Source organism: Astatotilapia calliptera, chromosome 16, assembly GCF_964374335.1.
Source record: "Astatotilapia calliptera chromosome 16, fAstCal68.1, whole genome shotgun sequence".
Taxonomy (NCBI): Eukaryota; Metazoa; Chordata; class Actinopteri; order Cichliformes; family Cichlidae; genus Astatotilapia; species Astatotilapia calliptera.
The window spans coordinates 27,330,455-27,349,021 of NC_137437.1; the positions used below are offsets into that span (position 1 = coordinate 27,330,455).

The window sequence follows — 18,567 nt, forward strand, 5'->3', positions numbered from 1 at the left end:
TTGGTGTAATTATTTTTGCCATTAAGCTCCATGCACTCCTGTTCACTGAGGAATATCTCATGTGTGCTCTCTAGGTGAATTGCACCCAATTTCCACACAATGGCATTAATAGTAAGGGAACAGACTCTGCACAGTGTTTCAGATTTAACCTTTTAGTTACACTTTTTTTTCTTGTGTGTGTGTGTGTGTGTGTAGCTCAAAAAGGGCTATGCATTTAGCTCATGCTAAATAATAGCTTGATCTGAACCCCTTAACAATTTGACCACTATCATGACAACGAGAGAGATGTCTATTATGTTTATTTTGAGAAATGTTTAAGAGTTCTGTCAAAAGAAACGTCCAGGGTAAAAAAGGGGAAAACTATGAAAAAAGTACAGGATATTCTTCTGTTAAATACAAAAAAAATGTGTTTTAATGTTTAATAAACCAATTTCAACACAAGTTTGACTTTTGCTGTTTCTTGCTGTAAATACATTTTTCTATGTAAATTCTAGTATTTCGTAAACAGCATTTACATTTAATGTTCTTTTAAAATCTTCCATTTGAGTAAACTGATCACAGCTTTGAATATCTTTTCACTTCCTATCACTTAATAACATAATGGAAACTTAATAATCACTGAAGAAGCATAAAAAGAAATCATAAATCTGAAATAGTTTAATATATCTCAGTTTTCTACTTTGTTTAATGACTTAATGTCTTCTTGAACAGTGCACCTTCTAAAATACTTTAAAGTGTGTGAATTACAATCTCTGTTATGAATGCTGTTGATTAGATATGAATTTCTCATTATCTTTTTCTTTTAGCAAACTTTGTTTCCTATTTACAAAATGCTTGGTTTGATCACTCCAGTAATTATGTGATATATTATATTTTAAAAACTGATGATAAGATGGTTTATAATTAAGAAGGTATTTTATTCCTGGAGGACTCTGATAGCATTGAGTTCCAGTAGTACCTAATATGATAAGCAAATTTAACCACAGCCATTTTATGATAGAGATCTAGGAGCTTGCTAGTGGCTGACACTGACATTTGAGGTTAATTCTTCAAAGGCAAACAGACAGGCAACCCGATGGGAAGCCTGATTGGTACTTGGAAAGAACAGCTTAAATAAAATGCATAATCAGATAGCAAACCGCAGGCAGCCAGCCATAGTACTTCATGTGATTCTATGGATAGGAAAGAGCATCCAGAGGCTGAGATGCAGTGAGTCAGCTATCAGCCCCAGCAGCACCGGGTGATTTGAATTTACTGTCAGGATTAATGCCATCCCTAGATTTCGATTTGGTATGTGGCTCTTTCGTTTGTTAGCGACTAGACTGAAAGTGTCTGTGTAGCTAGGCAGAATACTGCTGGAGTTTTCTCCATGTATCTTTTTGTGATGGAAGAACCTCAAAAAAGGAATATGTTCAACTTGCACAAAAGCTTCTTACAGCCTTGTCACATGTGAAGCTCAAAGTGAAATTCTTAATGATAACAAATAAAGAGAGGATGACACTGGAAGACATCTCAGATTTTTTTAAGTCACTGCTTGAGGACGAATGCTTTCTCAGATGTTTCTTTCCACTTCATAAATTAGCAAACGTTTCTCCTTTTGGTCCTCTGAAGCAAAAAGGAATGACTGTCTCTCTTTGCTGTCAAATTAATTAGAACTGTCCTGTTTTTAATAATTCTGTTAGATTCTGTTGTGGGTCAGCTGTTAGCTGGCTCTTGTCACATGGAAGTTTCTTGTTTCTGAAGAGCGGGGTTAGTTGTTAGGGAGGGAAGGGGGAAAAAAAATCCCAATTACCTTAGGTTATATTTCTCTTTGGTTACAGGATATGATGGTATAAATGATGTCAGGGCAGAATGACAGGAACTCAAAAGAGGTTATCTGTAGCACAGCCAATTACTCCACAGTGGGCCAGAGAGAAAAGCATGGGTCAAACAAAAGGAGTCCATCAAAAATGCAATTATAGAACGAAACTGCCAACAGATAAGGTTGTGTCCCAACAGGGAGGTAGTCCAACAGTTCCACTAAATACACTAGTGATATTTTAACAGATGTGCTCATTAATTAGAAATGATGAATGAAAACCCAATAAACAGAAAAAGCTTTGGGAATAAAAATACACTAAAGACAATTGCAGCATACAAAGTAGTGATATATATGCCAGCCATAATTTGACAGCTCCATTGTTAATATTTAATTACAGGGACCTTTTACATTCAGCGGCTGTAAAAAGTTGTACAGTATGTGGAAAAATAGGCTAACTGCTTATGGTGTCACTAATGTCATTAGAGTTTCTGAGCTTGGGTCTAAACATCATAGTAGACAAGGATGATCTTGGTTTGCAAAAAACAAACCAAAAAACAAAAAAATATTCAACATTATTATTTTCACTAACTAGTACAGAACACCAGATCTGCTAGAGACAATGGCAGTGACAAAAAGACAGGAGCCATAGCTGGAGATGTTATGGTTTTCATTGGGACTGGCCAGGTTGGACACGATTAGAAATGAGTGTATCATAGAGACAGCTCAGGTTGAGTGGTTTGGAAATAAAGCTAGAGAGGCAAGGCCGAAATGGGCACGTGCAGAGGATGGTTACTGGATTTATTGGGCAAAGGATGTTGAAGATGGAGCTGCCAGGCAGGAGAAAAAGAGGAAAATCACACAGAAGGTTCATGGATGTGGTGAAGGATCACATGCAGAGGTCAGCATGAAAGGAGAAGATGCAAATGACGGGGTGAGATGGAGGCATATGATATGCTATGGTGACCCATAAAGGGAGTAGCAGCAGAAGAAAAAAGGCGGCTAGATAACTCCATATTTGGCAAGGTGTTACAGCATTAAAGTCAGTCCTACGCATGCCAGTGAGCGCTAACGAGATAAGCTGATGATTTCACTTTGAGTTTATTTTAGATTAAGCTGTAGAACTGATGGAAAATGAAAAATGGGTGATAATTGTTTGTAAATTTGACACTATTAGCAGAGATCACCCCATTACTGCCCTGGCTGATTATCAGACCAGATATTTGTTGTTTTCAGAATCCATACTTAATCCAATTGCTGCTTAAATAACAAATAACTCTGTTTTGCTGTAATGGCTCTTTTTGAACAGTTACTGCTTGCAGGCTCATAGACGAATGGAAAGAGTAAATTATTACTGAGATTATTTTGTTTTAAAGATCATCTGCGACATGTCTCAAGATTTGCAGTTGAATGGCTGCGATGTGCACCAGATCTCCTTCACAGTGTTAAAATTGTGATTTTATTTTGGGGAAGAGGGAACACTTGCAATGACAATCAGGGTGAGAAGGGCAGTGAATGAAGATGCTGGATGGGAAACACAATGGTGGAGGCTGCTTTCGTGTAATTCTCTCGATCAAATTCATGGTGCGCACTTCTATGTTAATGATGTGAAACAACCACCATTCCAAGTTTCAGTGTGGATCACTGGCCAGATTAAAATCTTTCAAAGTTTTGTTTTTTGTAGACTTTTTTTAATTGCAGTACATTTAATGTTGCACCGTGGATGTTAGAAAGTAAAAATGGCAATAAAAGCACAATCCCAGCATATATTGAGTGTGCAAAATATTGTAATAAACAGTACACTGCTGTTTTCACGTGTTATTTTACTTATCCAGCTGTTAAATAATTGCATATCTGGAAAGTTTTTCTTATGAAAATGCATTAAGTCATATTTTTTTATGCCAGCAAACCTTCCAAAAATTGCTTTGTGAATGTATGATGGTACTCATGATGGTACTCACAATTACTCATTTTATTCAGTAACACCACTTGAAAACTCTAATAATGTAATGTATTCATATTAAGAATTTCATATTTTTTTATAACTCCCACACATTTGAGAAAGTGGGATTGCTGTAACAAATTTAAAAAGTTAGAATAAATCAATAAACTTGAAGTAATGTTTATAACTCTGTGGTTTTCTGCTCAAGACCTGACCACCTTAATCATGCCACAATCTGGATAAATCGATTAAAACAATGAAAAAGCAAAACAAATTTGCATACCAGCATTTGAAACTTCCAAAAGTTAGTAACGCTTATTAAAAGTAAAAGCAGTGAATGAGTTATTTTTTTCTTACAAGCTAAAAGAGCTAAAGAGCCATTCTCTCCATAATGGCCAAAAAGCCAACATAGGTAAAAAGGGTAAGTCTTTACAATATATAGATCACAAAGCGCCACTTATAGTGTCTAAGTTTTTGAAAGCTATTGGAAAAGGCAAAGAGTATCCTGCAAAAAAAAAAAAAGACACAGTTGAAAGGGGAAGCAATTTTGAATTGAAAGACAAAAACACTTTCTGCAACAATTGTGATAAATGACAATGCGTGTGTAGCGGGGGACCTCAGAGAATAAAGAAACGGGAAAGTGCCTAGGAGGAGGAAAAATAGGGCAAATGAAGTGGCAAAGACAATCTTTGCAAACTGCACGGAAAAAAGAATATCAGTCTGTGTCTTTGTGCATGTGTAGGTGTGTATGCGTGTCTATGTGTGTGTTGGAGTGGGTGGGTGTGCATACATCTGCGTATGCATATGCAGTGGGAAAGAAGGAGGGGGTGTGTTCACTTGGAGACAGCAGGGATGGCTTATTAGGAAATCATTCCTTTTAGCCAATGGTTTTTAAGAGGGAGGCAGATGTCATTTGGCTGAGAAGTACCACCTCCGAGAGCCAGCACATCCCCTTCAGTGTAACGCCGCGCTGTGTGAGAGCACCACTATCCCTGCTGTCTCCTCTCTGGCTATTTCTCCCGTTTGGTCCACAGACACTTTCTCGCCTTCTCCCTGATTCCTCCTGCTCCCTCTCTTTCTCTGCGCTCTGCTTGCCCCTCCTCTCTCCTTGCCTTTCCCCCCTTCTCTCTTCTCCTTCTTTCTCTGTGATTCTGAACCATAGACACAGATAGGATCTGTTACAGCATCAGCATCAGCAAGAGCTCAGGTAAGACCCTTTTTTCTTTTTGGTTTGTTTTTTCTTCGCTTTGCAATGAGGGTTCATAAAATTTAAAGCATAAAGCCTGGTTGCTTGCTTCCCGTAGTGGACAAATTGATTTCTCCACATTTCTAGTTTCTCCTTGCTCTGTTTGCCGTGATGAATTTGAAGTGGAGGTCTGATTATTTTAAGAGAGACAGTCTGAGCAAAGTTGAGGAACTCAAATGTCATTTTGTAAGCGCTTTTATTGCAAATAAGTTGTGACAATAACAACTTCAGGAATTTTACTTCAGGCAGAGGAGTGTACCTGATAGGTAGGACTGAATATACCCTTAGATAGAAAGGAAAACACGGATATTATGTATTAAACAAAGATGTGCAATGAGGCTGAAAGAATGAGAAATAAAGCCTGCAGCATGGGACAAAACAGAGATGCAAAAGGGCTTTCGCTGGTCGAAGCTGGTGGCACAAAGTGAGTTAAGAGTTAGGGAAGCTCAAGTGTTCACAGATCGGCAGGTGCCCAGCGGACACAGTTTATCAGGACCTGTCATCCTTCCTGAACAAAGATATTTTTCTCTTTGGTATATTTATAGAGTGATCACATGTGACTTTGTGTACAGCAAAGAAAAACACGATAGTAAAGCTATTAGTGTTCTATGCAAGAACAGTTTTTCTCTTCTTCAGAGTGTGTCAGAACATCTGAGGCTATACAGTATGACTGACTAGATTTTTTTTTTATGTATTCTTTTAATCTTGGCTTAAGATGGTTACATTGAAAATCTATGTCTACTGAAATGAGCAAGTGAGAGAATCAGTAGGTTTTTCTACAACTGCGTGTTATAAGAGAAGGTTAGGTCATAGTGTTAACTATATAGTAATTGCTGGTCATGGATATAGCATTTGTGAAAACAGTTCCCTTTCAAAGTGTAATCTTTATAAATGCAAATGACTATATAAATTTGCATAAATTACAGAAGCAGACCGTGCTTTTTGCCTCCCTCATTTCGGAGATGTTAAAATGAGTTTAAGACTGCCCCATGAGCAACGCTTAGCCTTTGAAGTTTAAATAAACAATAGGACCATGCAATTGTACTTGTGCAATGCAACAGTGAAGCACATTAGTGTCACTTAAATCATGTCTCATGGTGGGTTTGTCTGCTTTGGAGCACCTTTGCAAGAGAGCCTTTGCTGTAATGATGAATGTTGAAAGGTGGTCTTTGCTGATAAGTAATCTTTCAAGTTCATCTTTAGCTAATATTTTCTCGAGGACCGATGCCCTGTTGGTCGTTTCTGTGGCGTAAGAATATTCATCATACTGATGAATTTAAATGAAATCTGAAAATAGCTCTGAGCAAAGTTGCGTCGGGTCTCATAAGTAATACAGCGGTGTGCTTATATTTCATTCATGACATAGTTTGCAGCGCTCTCTTGGACTGTGGAGAGAAATGAGAGAAATAGCTTTGTGATGTGAAAAGACACTGGTTGTTGAGGTGAGAGAACAACCAGATACACTGCAGTGGAAACACTAACAGCTGGAGCTGAAACTGCATTTTAATTTATGGACACACACACAGAAAACTTGCTCATTTTCACCAGACTTGCCATATTCCACAACAGTTCTGAGGCATTTATGCTGTTTGCTTGGCAATGCAACCCACACTGCACACAGCAACGAGGAAAGGCATGGTATAGGCTTTTTTGACATCTGTTAATGATACAAAATCAGTGACAGAACTACAAACCAAGAGATGTAAACGTCTTTTGTGCAGTATGTGCTGTATGTTGGCCATATAGGTTACCAAATGTGTTAATGTTTTCTAGAGCAAAAAGAAGCTGCCTCAGCTTGCCTGACACAGCCTCTTTCATTAACCCAGCATTCAGCTGGAGACCCAGAAAAATATCCGCGTTTTGAGGAAATGAGAGACAGAGAAATGGGGAAGCTGGTGCCTTTTCAGTCCGCTGAGGGTTCTGTGCTGACAGCTACACTCCGTCTTTTTTTCTGGTTGGTTGTGAGCTGCCCCAGGTGTGACAGGCAGCCGGAGTAATGGGGGACATTTGACAGATGCATATTTCCAGCCTTGAAAGCTTCATATAAAGAAGATAGACGGCATGGATTCAGGCTGAGCGTGGGACAAACTGTTGGGCTGTGAATCACCTCAATGAGTGCGCCGCCTCTCTGCTCGATTGATCCGTCACGTGACTCTCACAAGCCTTCCAAGTTACTAATTGTATCCCCACCTGATTATTGATTGAAATATGAGGGTGGTATATTGGACTCAAGGAGGCAGGCAGCGTGTTGTGCCCACTTATACTGGTGGAGGTGGCTGGATTACAGACAGAGGGACCCCACAGATTTCACTGGTTTGATTTCAAAAAAGAAATATTTGGAATGAAAAGTGTGACTTCTGTGTAGGTTGAGTGCGCATGTGTCTGCATGCACATGTGCATGGGGTTGAGGTATCACTTGTGTGCTGGATCCATTTTTGCAGCATCGCGGGATGCTACTAATAATGGTGGCTTTATGCAATAATTAATCTTTTACAAGGCTATAAGGGCACATAACTAGGAGTCAAGGTAGGAGGATTAGATTACAGTTTGTAAAGTAGATGGAAGCGTTTCTTGGCAATCAGACTTCATCTGGCAGTCAGTCAGCCCAGGGAAACGCTAACTGAGCAATGAATTCTCCAATTTAAGGTATATTTGTCTCCAGTGTGCCCCTATGTCATTTAAAGTCCCTGTATAATTTAAATTTACAGATTGGCCCATTTTTACTTGTTAAAGAACACATGTTAGGTGCTTTGAGCTAATATGCTCACAGGGATACTGACATGTTTGGCTATTAAAGTAGATGTCATGTTTGCCATGTTCACCATCTGGGTTTAACATTATAGCATACTAGCGTTTGTGCAACTCAAGCACAATAAACCTTCTTCTTATTACTATTCTGAATGTCTGTACATGGCAATCCATACAATAGTTGCTGTCTGACTGATCACCAGATTGAGATGAGCTGAAGGTACATTTCCACACATGCGTGGGTCTAGAAGATAGATGCACCCAACATAAAGTCACCCATTGGTTTTAGACTGCACATTTTCACCACTCAGCACCTTGTTAAGTTTTCAAAGACAGATATTGCTATATTGGGATAAGATGTAGTGATAAGCTATCAGCTTGATTTTGAAGCTGCATGGGTGGACATGAAGGTACAGACATCTAATAAGCACAACGTAAGAGGTTAAAATAGTAGAACTTCACTTAGCAAAACTTTGTGGATGGTCTGTACCACAGCAGGCAGTGATTTTGTCAGATAGGTCCATTAAAAAGCTCCAAAGGCCACCAAAGCGGAAAACGTGGTGGAAAGGTCTACCAGTGTCTCCCATTAGTGGACATTGAGTGCATCAGATACCTGTAGCTACAGCAAACTGATTGGCAGGTTTCCCAAAACAAAGTGGCCATGCCCATAGCCCACAAAAGTACAGTGCAGTTATATTACAGTTATTATGAAGGAAGCTATCCAGAGAGATGCCCAGTTTTGTGGACCATGTAAGTCATATATGAAGCATGTAAAGTTTCTTAACCTTGTAAAGATGTCATTTTAACAAAGGAGTCTATGGCAATGGACTGTATTTAGGAGTCAGACTGAACTAGATTTCGATGGATACTGCACTTATTGGTATTTTACATTGGCTTCCTTTTTCAGTCTTGGGAGTTGACCTACAAAATCATGCACAGACCAGCCACAACATTATAACTACTGACCAGTGAAACAAATGATCTCATTATAATGCAATGTTCTCCATGTGTGCTGGTATTCATGTGGCTGACCACCCACTTAAGGATTGTTCCAGATCAATCACACTCCCACAGGATTGACATTGACCCAGCCTTCAAACTCCCTCGATCCCAATCTGATCAATTATCTGCAAGATGTAAGCCAGATCCACAGAGGCCCCATACTGCAACCAGGAACCAAAGGATATACAGCCAAAAGCCTGGTGCCACACACACCACAGGATATTGCAGACCCACTGTGTCCATGCTCTGATGGGTCAGAGCTGGCATAAGAAAGATGTGAAAAAGATAGCAGGTGGTTTTACCGTGGTCGATGATTGACGATTACACACAAACTAGAAAGATCACGTGTAATAAAATACAGCTAAAAATATAATTTAAGAAACGTTCTCCAAAGTTTTTGTGTCTCAGCCCCACATTCTGATCTGACAGGCTGTTGTTAAGTAACTGTATAGAGAAAAACAGCAGTCAGTGATTGCAACTTAACTGAGTACAACTTCTCCACTGTGTAGGTGTATGCTGTATTTGAAAATGCCTATGTTGTTTCAAATAATATAGCTAATCAAAGTGATATTTATGAACAAATTTGCATTAAAATATTTCTTTTGACTAAATCACAGTGATCACAGTTTCTCCGTCTGTATAGCAAGCACATGTGGCCACTTCCATTTGTATTAAATAATAAACATAAGTTCTCTTTTGAAGTCATGAACTGTGAGCAAGTGTTCTGGGCTGCAAGTAAAATGTTACACAACTGTTTTCTTTATGTGAAAGCATTGGCATTATAAAATGATAAAGGACAGATGGCTTAGTGCATACTTCTTTATCGCTAAGGGCTCTTCATATTACAGTTTATTCTGCCGTAATATGATGCAATGAGAGTGCTGAGCAAGTACAAAGTTATTTGTCAATTACACCTCCCTGTTAATAGGATTAGATGCATCTGAAAAGCTCTCAAAAGGGTTGTTTGCAGTGAATATGGTGTTCACAACTGTGACAGAGAGGCACGGCTCATGCTGAGGCTATGAGCAATAAATTGTGACAATGTTTTGGAGGAAAGTTGATTATTGGTTGTAAAGAGTACATCAGTCTGTATATGTGGGTTTTTTTGTACTATTTTAATTTAAATACTCAGACAAAAATGATGACGTAATTTCACGGTTGGTAAATTAGGAATACTTTCCCAGGATGGATACACTGTTGTGTGCTCAAATGATATATATGCATAATCACTTTAATCAGTCAGTTGATAGTCAAGGCATGCATTTAACTGGATAACCTCTCCGTTATTTTTCATTTTGGTTTATTAAAATTTGTGAACAACAAGACAAACATGTGCACATATGTTCCCAACATAATACTGGATGGTTGTATTGACCATTGTTAGGTTTTGTATTGTTGATTGTCATTTATGCTTAGAAATATCTACTTATATATGCTTAGAGTTTTATAAATGGGAAGAGGTCGTACCTTGTCTTATTGTTTTATGGTAGGATAAACGTATCTATATCTATATCCACACACACACACACACACACACACACACACACACACACACACACACACACACACACACACACACACACACACACACAGGCAAGGTACTCTTTGTATGTAGACGTCGTATGTTAATGAACCTATGCATATTCATGTAACCTCAATAAAAGAGCAGTGTTACGGGGGAGCGGACGAGAGCAACTGGGGTCAAGCGAAGGAACAGCATTTGTCCGGTTCTCTCCCGTGCACGAGAAACATGAAGAACTTTGCCTACTTCGTGTCTTGCTTTGCTGTGTAATTATATTGTCTTCAACGTTCCAGCGAATAGGTTCAAGCTACAAACCTATCAACCATCTCAACAGATTGTTAGAGATTCTATAAAATAGTAGAAATTCCCTCAAAGAAATCTTTTTCTTAGAGAAGGCTGTCATCGGTGAAACCAAATTGGCCTTTTGAAAGTATGTCCATCAGTTTGTTTGTTTGAAGTGAAGAAAGTCCTGTTTTTTTCCTGATTGAAATGCAACTGTGATAAATATTTTTAAAAAAAATAGCAGACATGTTTTTGATTTTATTTTCCCCTCTTAATGCATTCACAAACCAAAGCAAAAAAGGCATCCCCTTGAATTTTTTAAAAGCTATTTACTATATATGACAGATTTGCATTAAGAAAATATAACGTATCTCCTTTGATGGTTTAATTTGAATACTTTGTGGAGAGGACTGCCAGGATGTGTTTTGACAATGTCTTCATCTCGAGAAATATCAAATCACGGAAGTTCAAAAGCAGTTTGTAACCAACAGGAACACTTCAGGGGTTTGGTATGCCTGCAAAATGTTTCTGGGCTGTAATATATTTCCCCCTTCACTCACTTTACTGCTTTACACCCTTTTCACATGAAAAGCGACACCCGCTACTATTCAATTCATTTTTAATGAGAAGCATGCGGGCAGTGAGGGACTTGTGTGCACGCACCGTGGAAGCATGGGATTTATCACAATTGTCAGAGATCACATTTTATGTTGAGGTCACGAGAAGGAGGAGAATTTAATTTTGGCCGGGTTGGACTGCCCCGGAGCTGTAATGTACATATTTAAATTTACAGGGATATAAACTAAAAGGCACATGTCAGTAAAGGGAGGCTCAGCGAGCTGTCTGTTCTGAGACGAGAAGAATGTACTCTTGTGACCGTGTCCTCTGGTAATGTTTTGTGTAAAGGCAGAGTACTATCAAAGCAGCTCTTATTGTGTCAACAGCTAGCAATATTGTAAATGTGTGTGTCAGTGAAAAATGGTGCAGCAATAAAGTAGAACTGTGATATCCTGATTGTACAAACTAAATATTGCGAACGGTTAGCTTGAGTGTTGATGCTAGCCAAAGTTAGCTATCTTTATCAAATTAGCTGGTGGCAGAATTGAGCATGATGTCTTTTATATATTGTTATGGACTGCTCTAGTAAAGTGAGTGGGGAATACATTGTTGTTGATTGAAAACATCCCTTCATGATGGTTTGATTACTCTGCTGTTCCCATGGTTACTTCATTGCGCACATGTACTGTATCGATACCCCAGATGGTGTGTTTGTTTCTCACATGCGGCAGGGTGTGGACCTCAGATTGGAGACTGCTTCCATCTGAAAGCACCTTTCTCATGACACATGCAGTTATATCATTAAGCTAGCTGCCATTTATTTTAATTTGAGCATGTGTGGGCCATTCATGGAAAAGTAATTCATATTCCACCCTGCTTTGCAGCTTCCCTGTGATGTTTCCAGGATATGTTTTCAATTCCAATTCTGAGTATGGCTTTTAAAGAGTTACATAACTTTAAAAAACTCTTTCCTCCTAGGTATGTACTTACACCCTGCTGTCTTCAGGTGGTTTTAAAGGAATGCTTGTTTGCTGTGTGAGTTTAAATTCTTCTTTTTCTACATTATCACATGGGATTGTATATAAATATCATGCTATTTTAGGCGCATCTGGTGCTTCTTTAAACCTTTTCCTGCCATTTTACTTGGCATTCGAAATATTTTGGGTTAGGTCAGGTTGGGGTCGAGAATTTAATGCCATAACATGGCACATTAAAAGCAAAAACATTGTGATAACACAAGAAATGTCTTGCTGTTACAGTTATGTACCATTTTAAGGTACAAGTTTGGGGGAAAAATATTGCATGTCTCTCCTTTATGTTAGAGAGCTGCAATTTTCAGCTTTTTCAAAGCAATTGCTATTTTAGCATTTTTTTAAATGTCTATGGAGAGAATGGAAACCTATACTTAACAACTGAACCAAGTGGTGGTTCCATATTTCAGCTCCACAAAAAGAATATTCTCACATCTAGTGAAAACATGCTGTATGCACAGAGTATAAATTACAGTTACAGCTACTACATTCATCTGGGGTAACCTGCATTACGGCATAAACTGTTCGGGAAGAGTAATAGAGAAAGAAATGTGTTCATTTACTGCAGTTTATATAAGCAACTATTTGTCTGATTGCTATATTCATGAGCTCTTGTGATATTAAAATGTAGTTTTTTTACACTTCTGGCACAGTGGTTAGTACTGTCTCCTCAGAGGAAGACGATTTGAATTTGCTGCCGAGGACTTTCTGTGTGGAGTTTGTGTGTTCTTCCTGTGCCACCAAAGACATTTATGATGGATCAATTGGCAGTGAGTGTGAGTGATTGCCTGCTTCTCTGTGTGATGAACTAGTGACGCCTTTTGGGAAATGTCAGTTTAGATGGGGCATCGGCATAGGCTTCACAACCCTGCGACCTTAGTTAGATAAACTCCTAAGAAAATCCACAGATGGATTTTCATAAATAAGGAGCTTAACAAACTGCTTTGATAGTTATCCCTGGAAAATGGAGATATGAGTTTGGTTTCATTTTAGGGTGAATTCTAGATTACTTAAAAACCTTGCAAGCATTTGGCTATGTATATGCAGGTTATCCTCAAAGATTACTTTTAAAATATGCACTCAGATACCTCAGTTTCAAAACTGTGGCTGCCAGAAACATGGTTTTTCTAGAGCCAGACGTGAGCACATTCTAGCGAAGGCAGAATGCTAAGTTACAACTAATGCTAGAGAGCCTAAAAGGTACATCTATAGTCTGTATATTAGACAGAAAACCAAATTGAACCAGGTTGTAAATATGCTTATTCCTGCTGCAAAGTTAGCCATTTTTACATGGAATTCTGTGGGGACAGACCTGCTTTTAGAGCCAGCGTAAGATGGCCACTCGTGACAACTAAAGTTTTTGGCACTTCCACATTGTCTTCATTTCTAACCCCTGAGAGGTTGCTGCTGTGTTTGCTTGTTGAGTAACTGGAGCTTCCAGTGAGTCATTTATCTTGCTACATTAGCTGACATACTGTAGATATGTATATAGACTTGCATCATGGTGTAACTTTTATGAGGTACAATACTATAAAAGGTGACTTTAAAAATTTTATTTTTACCCCAAATGGTTTATTTTGTTGTTGCTCCTTTAATTTTCTATAAAAATTATGTGGTTGAATTAGGATCCCATTCACAAATAAACTACCAAAGTGTGGCTCTTGGAAACAATTGTTACCTCTTTTGACCTCAACTTAAAAAATGTACCCTTTTTCACCTAAGCTTAAAAACACCTGACTCCATTAAAATAAAGAAATCCTTCTTAGAGGAAACCATTTAGAAAATGCTACCCTTAACATGGTTAGTGGTGATGATTTCATGCTCCTATTCCTCTTCACATCAAACTGATAGAGGGTAGGATGGAAGCTATTATTTGGACAGAAGAATCATAATTCTCTGCAGGGCTGTTGTTAGTTCACATTGCTACCCAAAACACAAACACTTTTTTTTTTCCCAGAGTCTATTGAATTTGCTGACCCCCAACACCCCAACAGTTTTCAATTACATTAGCCCCCACACTGCAATCCACTTGGAATACAAATGCAGAAGCTTGAACAAGCCTTCTCTTAAGAGTCTTTGTCAAGTAGCCGGCTTATTTGTCTATAGTTCTTTCCATATGGCCACACAGGTTATTCGTTGGCTGTTTTGTAGTTGTCAGGCAGCTGAAGGAGTCTGTCACAAAACCCAGTCAGCTCACTGGCCTTTAGCTTAGATCTCCTGCTTTTGTCACCCCAATTAACTTTGGATCACTTGCTATATTCACTAAATCTTCCTAGCGCGTAATAGAATTAGTGCAGCAATACAATTCGTTCTTAATGGTCAAATGTGTCTTTTTCTTGGCCTTCTGTACAGACATTCTGTCTCAATTGGCGTTTTTTTTTCTTGGTTATTCTGCTGCTGTCTTTGAGGTGTCAGCGGTAATTACATTTAATGAGAAAGGAATGGAGTTGTTCACCTGAACAGAACGCACGACCTCTGATGAAAGAATGCCGTTTCTGCTTATGAAAATGTGCAGTCAGTCAGTTGCGATGCTACTCTGATATTCGGGGTTCGAATCGGTTTTGAACAGTCTTTTGTGCGATATGGATTCAGAAAGAGGTGATGGCACAACTAATGACTGGCAACTAAAGGGAGCGTGTACTTTAAGACTTAGTAATGTAGACTGAAGAGGTGAGAGTGAGCTGCTTAAGATCAACGTTCTTTTGATTTGCTGAGGCTCTTTTAAATGCTGCTGTTGCATCTTGTCTAATTTACCATGATAAGAAGCTGTCTTCAAGCTGAAATTACTAATGAGATGGGAATATTTTTTAAAAAGTGTATTAAGAAAAATCCGGTGTTGCTCACTTGGTGTTACCACAGCCAAATATGATTTCCCTTGCAATGCATTTACTCTCTATCTCATCCAGTGACTTAGTATTTGCAGTGATCTGTGGTGTGAGTGGAAACATCATCTGACGTGAAACTGAAAGATAAAGAAGTCATCATATTTCTGAGTTTTTACATTCTAATTATTTAATGCTTATTATAAATGCTAATTATACTGATGTTACATTGACTACTGTGTACTTTATGTTTCACTCGAAAAAAAGTCAGAATTTCTTGTAATTTTTAAAGTGGTCTTGAGCAATATTTCTTTGGACTTTTTGAAAAGTTTTCAGTTTTTCTTTGGACACTGGCTACTTTTTCACTCACATTCAGTCGAGTGTTTGTACCTGATAATTTTCACAGAAATGTTTTTCTACTTTGTTAAGCCTACACATAATAGACAATCTAGCAAACAACCAATTTTAGATTTAGATTTAGGAGCTCAGCTTGGTGTGCAGTGTGTCTTTAAAAAAAATGAGGAAACTAGAGGAGAGGAGGAGAAAAAAATCTATCAAAGACCTGACACAGAAACATCTGGCCTTTCAGTCAATCCATCCACTTCATTAAATTGTCAAGAAGTCATGCTGAAGGGTAACAGTGAGGCCAAGATATGCCAAATCATAAATAGAAGAAAAGAAAATAAGCAGCAACAGGTCTCATGGAGTGATGAATCCAAATGTGAAAATATTTGTTCAAATGAATTTTTAGTTCAAATCACTGTCAGTATGTATGGAAGAGGTTATAAAAGAGGTACAACAGTTATTATCTACAGCCATCCATTAGTATGGTCTGTTTTTGATTGTTTTTTTGTTTTTTTTAGTGGGGAGTTATTTTGTGTTACTGCTTCCTGTTTTATTTTGATAGTAGTTTGTCTAGTGTGCGTTGTATTTAGTTTTACTTTCCCGCCTTGTTCTAATTAGTTTCAGCTGTGTCTCGTCATCCTCCCGTGTCCACTTTCCTTGACAACCTCATGTGGGAGTATTTAAGGCAAACCTTTCCCTTTCCTTGTTTCAGAGAGTCTGTTAATCCTCCTTGTGTGTTACTGGCTTGTGTTTTGAATTCGTTTTTTTTTTATCACTTTTTCCCAGTTCTTATTCTAAACTATGTATAAGGTCCTCAATATGTGTATTTACATGAGCAAGAGGAAGTAGTTCATTTGCTGTAGTTTAGAGGCAAACTGTGCATCTATGTATTTGTCATTATTGATAAATAAAGTAGGACAAGCTCTAAATTAACAGTAGAAAGGGAGCGTTTCCTCAGCATACAATAGAGTGGCTCATGGATGTGCGTGCTTTTTCTTAACACTATCATTGTAGCTTTGGCTACACAGGTAGTATTTATTTAGTACTGGAGCTGCAAATTGCCATTCCAAAAAAATATATTTTGCTTAATGTATAGCTGTACATTAGTGCTTTATGCAAGCACAGATGTATATGGTTATATTGGTCAAATCCACATAGTCCATATAATCCTATTTCTTCATTTACTTAATTGCCATCCACATTGCTAGCACGGTGTCATTATGCATAAACAGACAAAAACACCCACACACAGATGTACATTCCACTAAACAACCCTCATTTTTGTCTGTCTTTGAATATTGCATTTTATATAACTTGAGTATAATGACAATGAGAACTCAACTTTTTAAAAAGTTTTGAAAAATCCATCGGTGATATTAAAAGATTTGTGCATTTTTCTTGGTCGCTTGAGTTTCTGGTCTTTCCATCTGGTTGTCTTCTGATGTAGTGTTGTCCTTATCTTCCTGGACTCCTTCTCTGTGTAGATACACTCTGTCTTCATTCATACTACATGTAATTAACGGTAGATAAGCTAACATTTTTAAAACATCTACTGATTCACTTATTGCTGTTTGGGTCTTGTGTTGACATGTGGACGAGATGCTGCGAGGATGCGTTTTTAGCGATCGTATTTCACCCTTTTGCCCTGACACCTGAGGTGCAAGAATCAGTGTTGCATTGTCACGATGCTGCATTGGCCCTTTGCTCTCCACGGCAGCTGCCTGCTTCAAAAGGCCGTCTGTTGATGTGCTCTGCTCTCTACAGGAGAAGCTCCTGTGATAGTTCATTATTTTATTACACTTCAACCTGCAGCAACAGGCTGTGAGACATGTTTCTCTCTCCTCATTTGTAGTGCTAGATACAGTTTCTCTGCTCTTTTGCATCTAATTAGGACAAGCTGTGTGCCTCCAAACAATGGGATAATGGCTGGCACTCACTGGCTGTGCTGGTGCTGAGTGCCTTCTGGCCAAGCACCAGAACCTTGGAGTGGAAATCTCTCCTTACACAAATGTGGCACAGTTACGAGTGCCAGGGTATGCTGGTGCTTATTGGTATCCACATCACATCCACGTCATGGACTCTGGAGGGGCTTTAGACTGCCTGGTGTTTTAATTGTTAAATATTTTACTCAGTTTATAGCTCATGAAGATTTGAGAAGAAAAATATTTGTTGTGGCACATTTGTCTCACAGAAACAAGGTCCTGGGTCCTGGTTTGCAGCTTTTGGTTGGCTGCAACCTTTTTGTGTGCACTTAGCACGTTTTCCCTGTACCTGGATGAGTTGTTTTCAGATTCCTTCCACAGTCCAAACATAGCTTGTTAGGCTAATTGGTGATTCTAAATTGGCTGTAGGTATAGATCTGAGAATGTATCCCTATCTGCCTGAGTTCACCCTGTGATGACCTTACTTCCTCTCCAGGGTGTACCCCGCCTTTCACCTAAGGGTCAACAACAGGTGACCCCCCTCCACCCCCTCCTTGACCCTGAACTAAAGAAAGAAAGTAAAGAAAATCAAAACATGATTAGTTTGTTGATATATATTTTCATATGAAACCGATTTTTTTAAAAATCCTGTTGTTTCTAAAAGCCTGATTGACATTTGCCTTTTAGTATCACAAAATAATAAAAAATGTTGTCAATTCATATCATGCTGCTGTATAATTGCCTACAGTAATTTTGGTTAATCAAAGGCAATTTAGATTTTTAAGAGCTAGACTATTCATCAATGGGACCCTTTGTTGTGTTGATGAATGTTTAGCAATGAATTGCCTTCATGAAAGAGATTTTAAATTTAAAAAAAAGAGCTATGCCATTCTGTCATCTATCTACAATATGTCATCCTCAGCCTCAGTAAATAATACAACGGCGCAAGGATTAGACCACTTAAAGTTTCAAATTTGCCACCCTGTGGATTTTCTTCTCAAATAGCTTTTACTTTCCTGGAGCAAACCCTTTCTCGTGCTCATACATTGTTATTTTTTCATAGTTTTTCATTTTCCTATTGATGTTATTCTGAAATGGATTGAAAAAGACATTTAAAAATGAGAGATTAAATATGTCTGGATAATATGTCTGGATCATTCTTATTTATTATCTTAAATAAGGTATATGAGGCCATATATTATAAATTGTATAATTTGCAACCCAGCGTTTTCGAGTGCATTCTTTTCTTGTTCATAAATTATATCTTTTGTTATTTATAAACAAGCTATACGCCTCGCACCCCTTAAATGAAAAAGCAGGTTGTAATAGCATGTTAGGGTGCAGAAGCT

The 18,567-nt window shown here is 38.3% G+C and overlaps 1 protein-coding gene across 1 annotated transcript in view; it reads left to right on the top strand.

Moving 5' to 3' along the window:
- Window positions 1-4,576: 4,576 nt before the first annotated feature.
- thsd7ba (thrombospondin, type I, domain containing 7Ba) overlaps window positions 4,577-18,567 on the top strand; it is a 204,348-nt gene continuing 190,357 nt past the window's right edge. The window contains exon 1 of the mRNA XM_026145082.2: window positions 4,577-4,947. The gene's annotated coding sequence lies outside the window, so the exon portion shown is untranslated. The remainder of the gene's footprint in view (window positions 4,948-18,567) is intronic.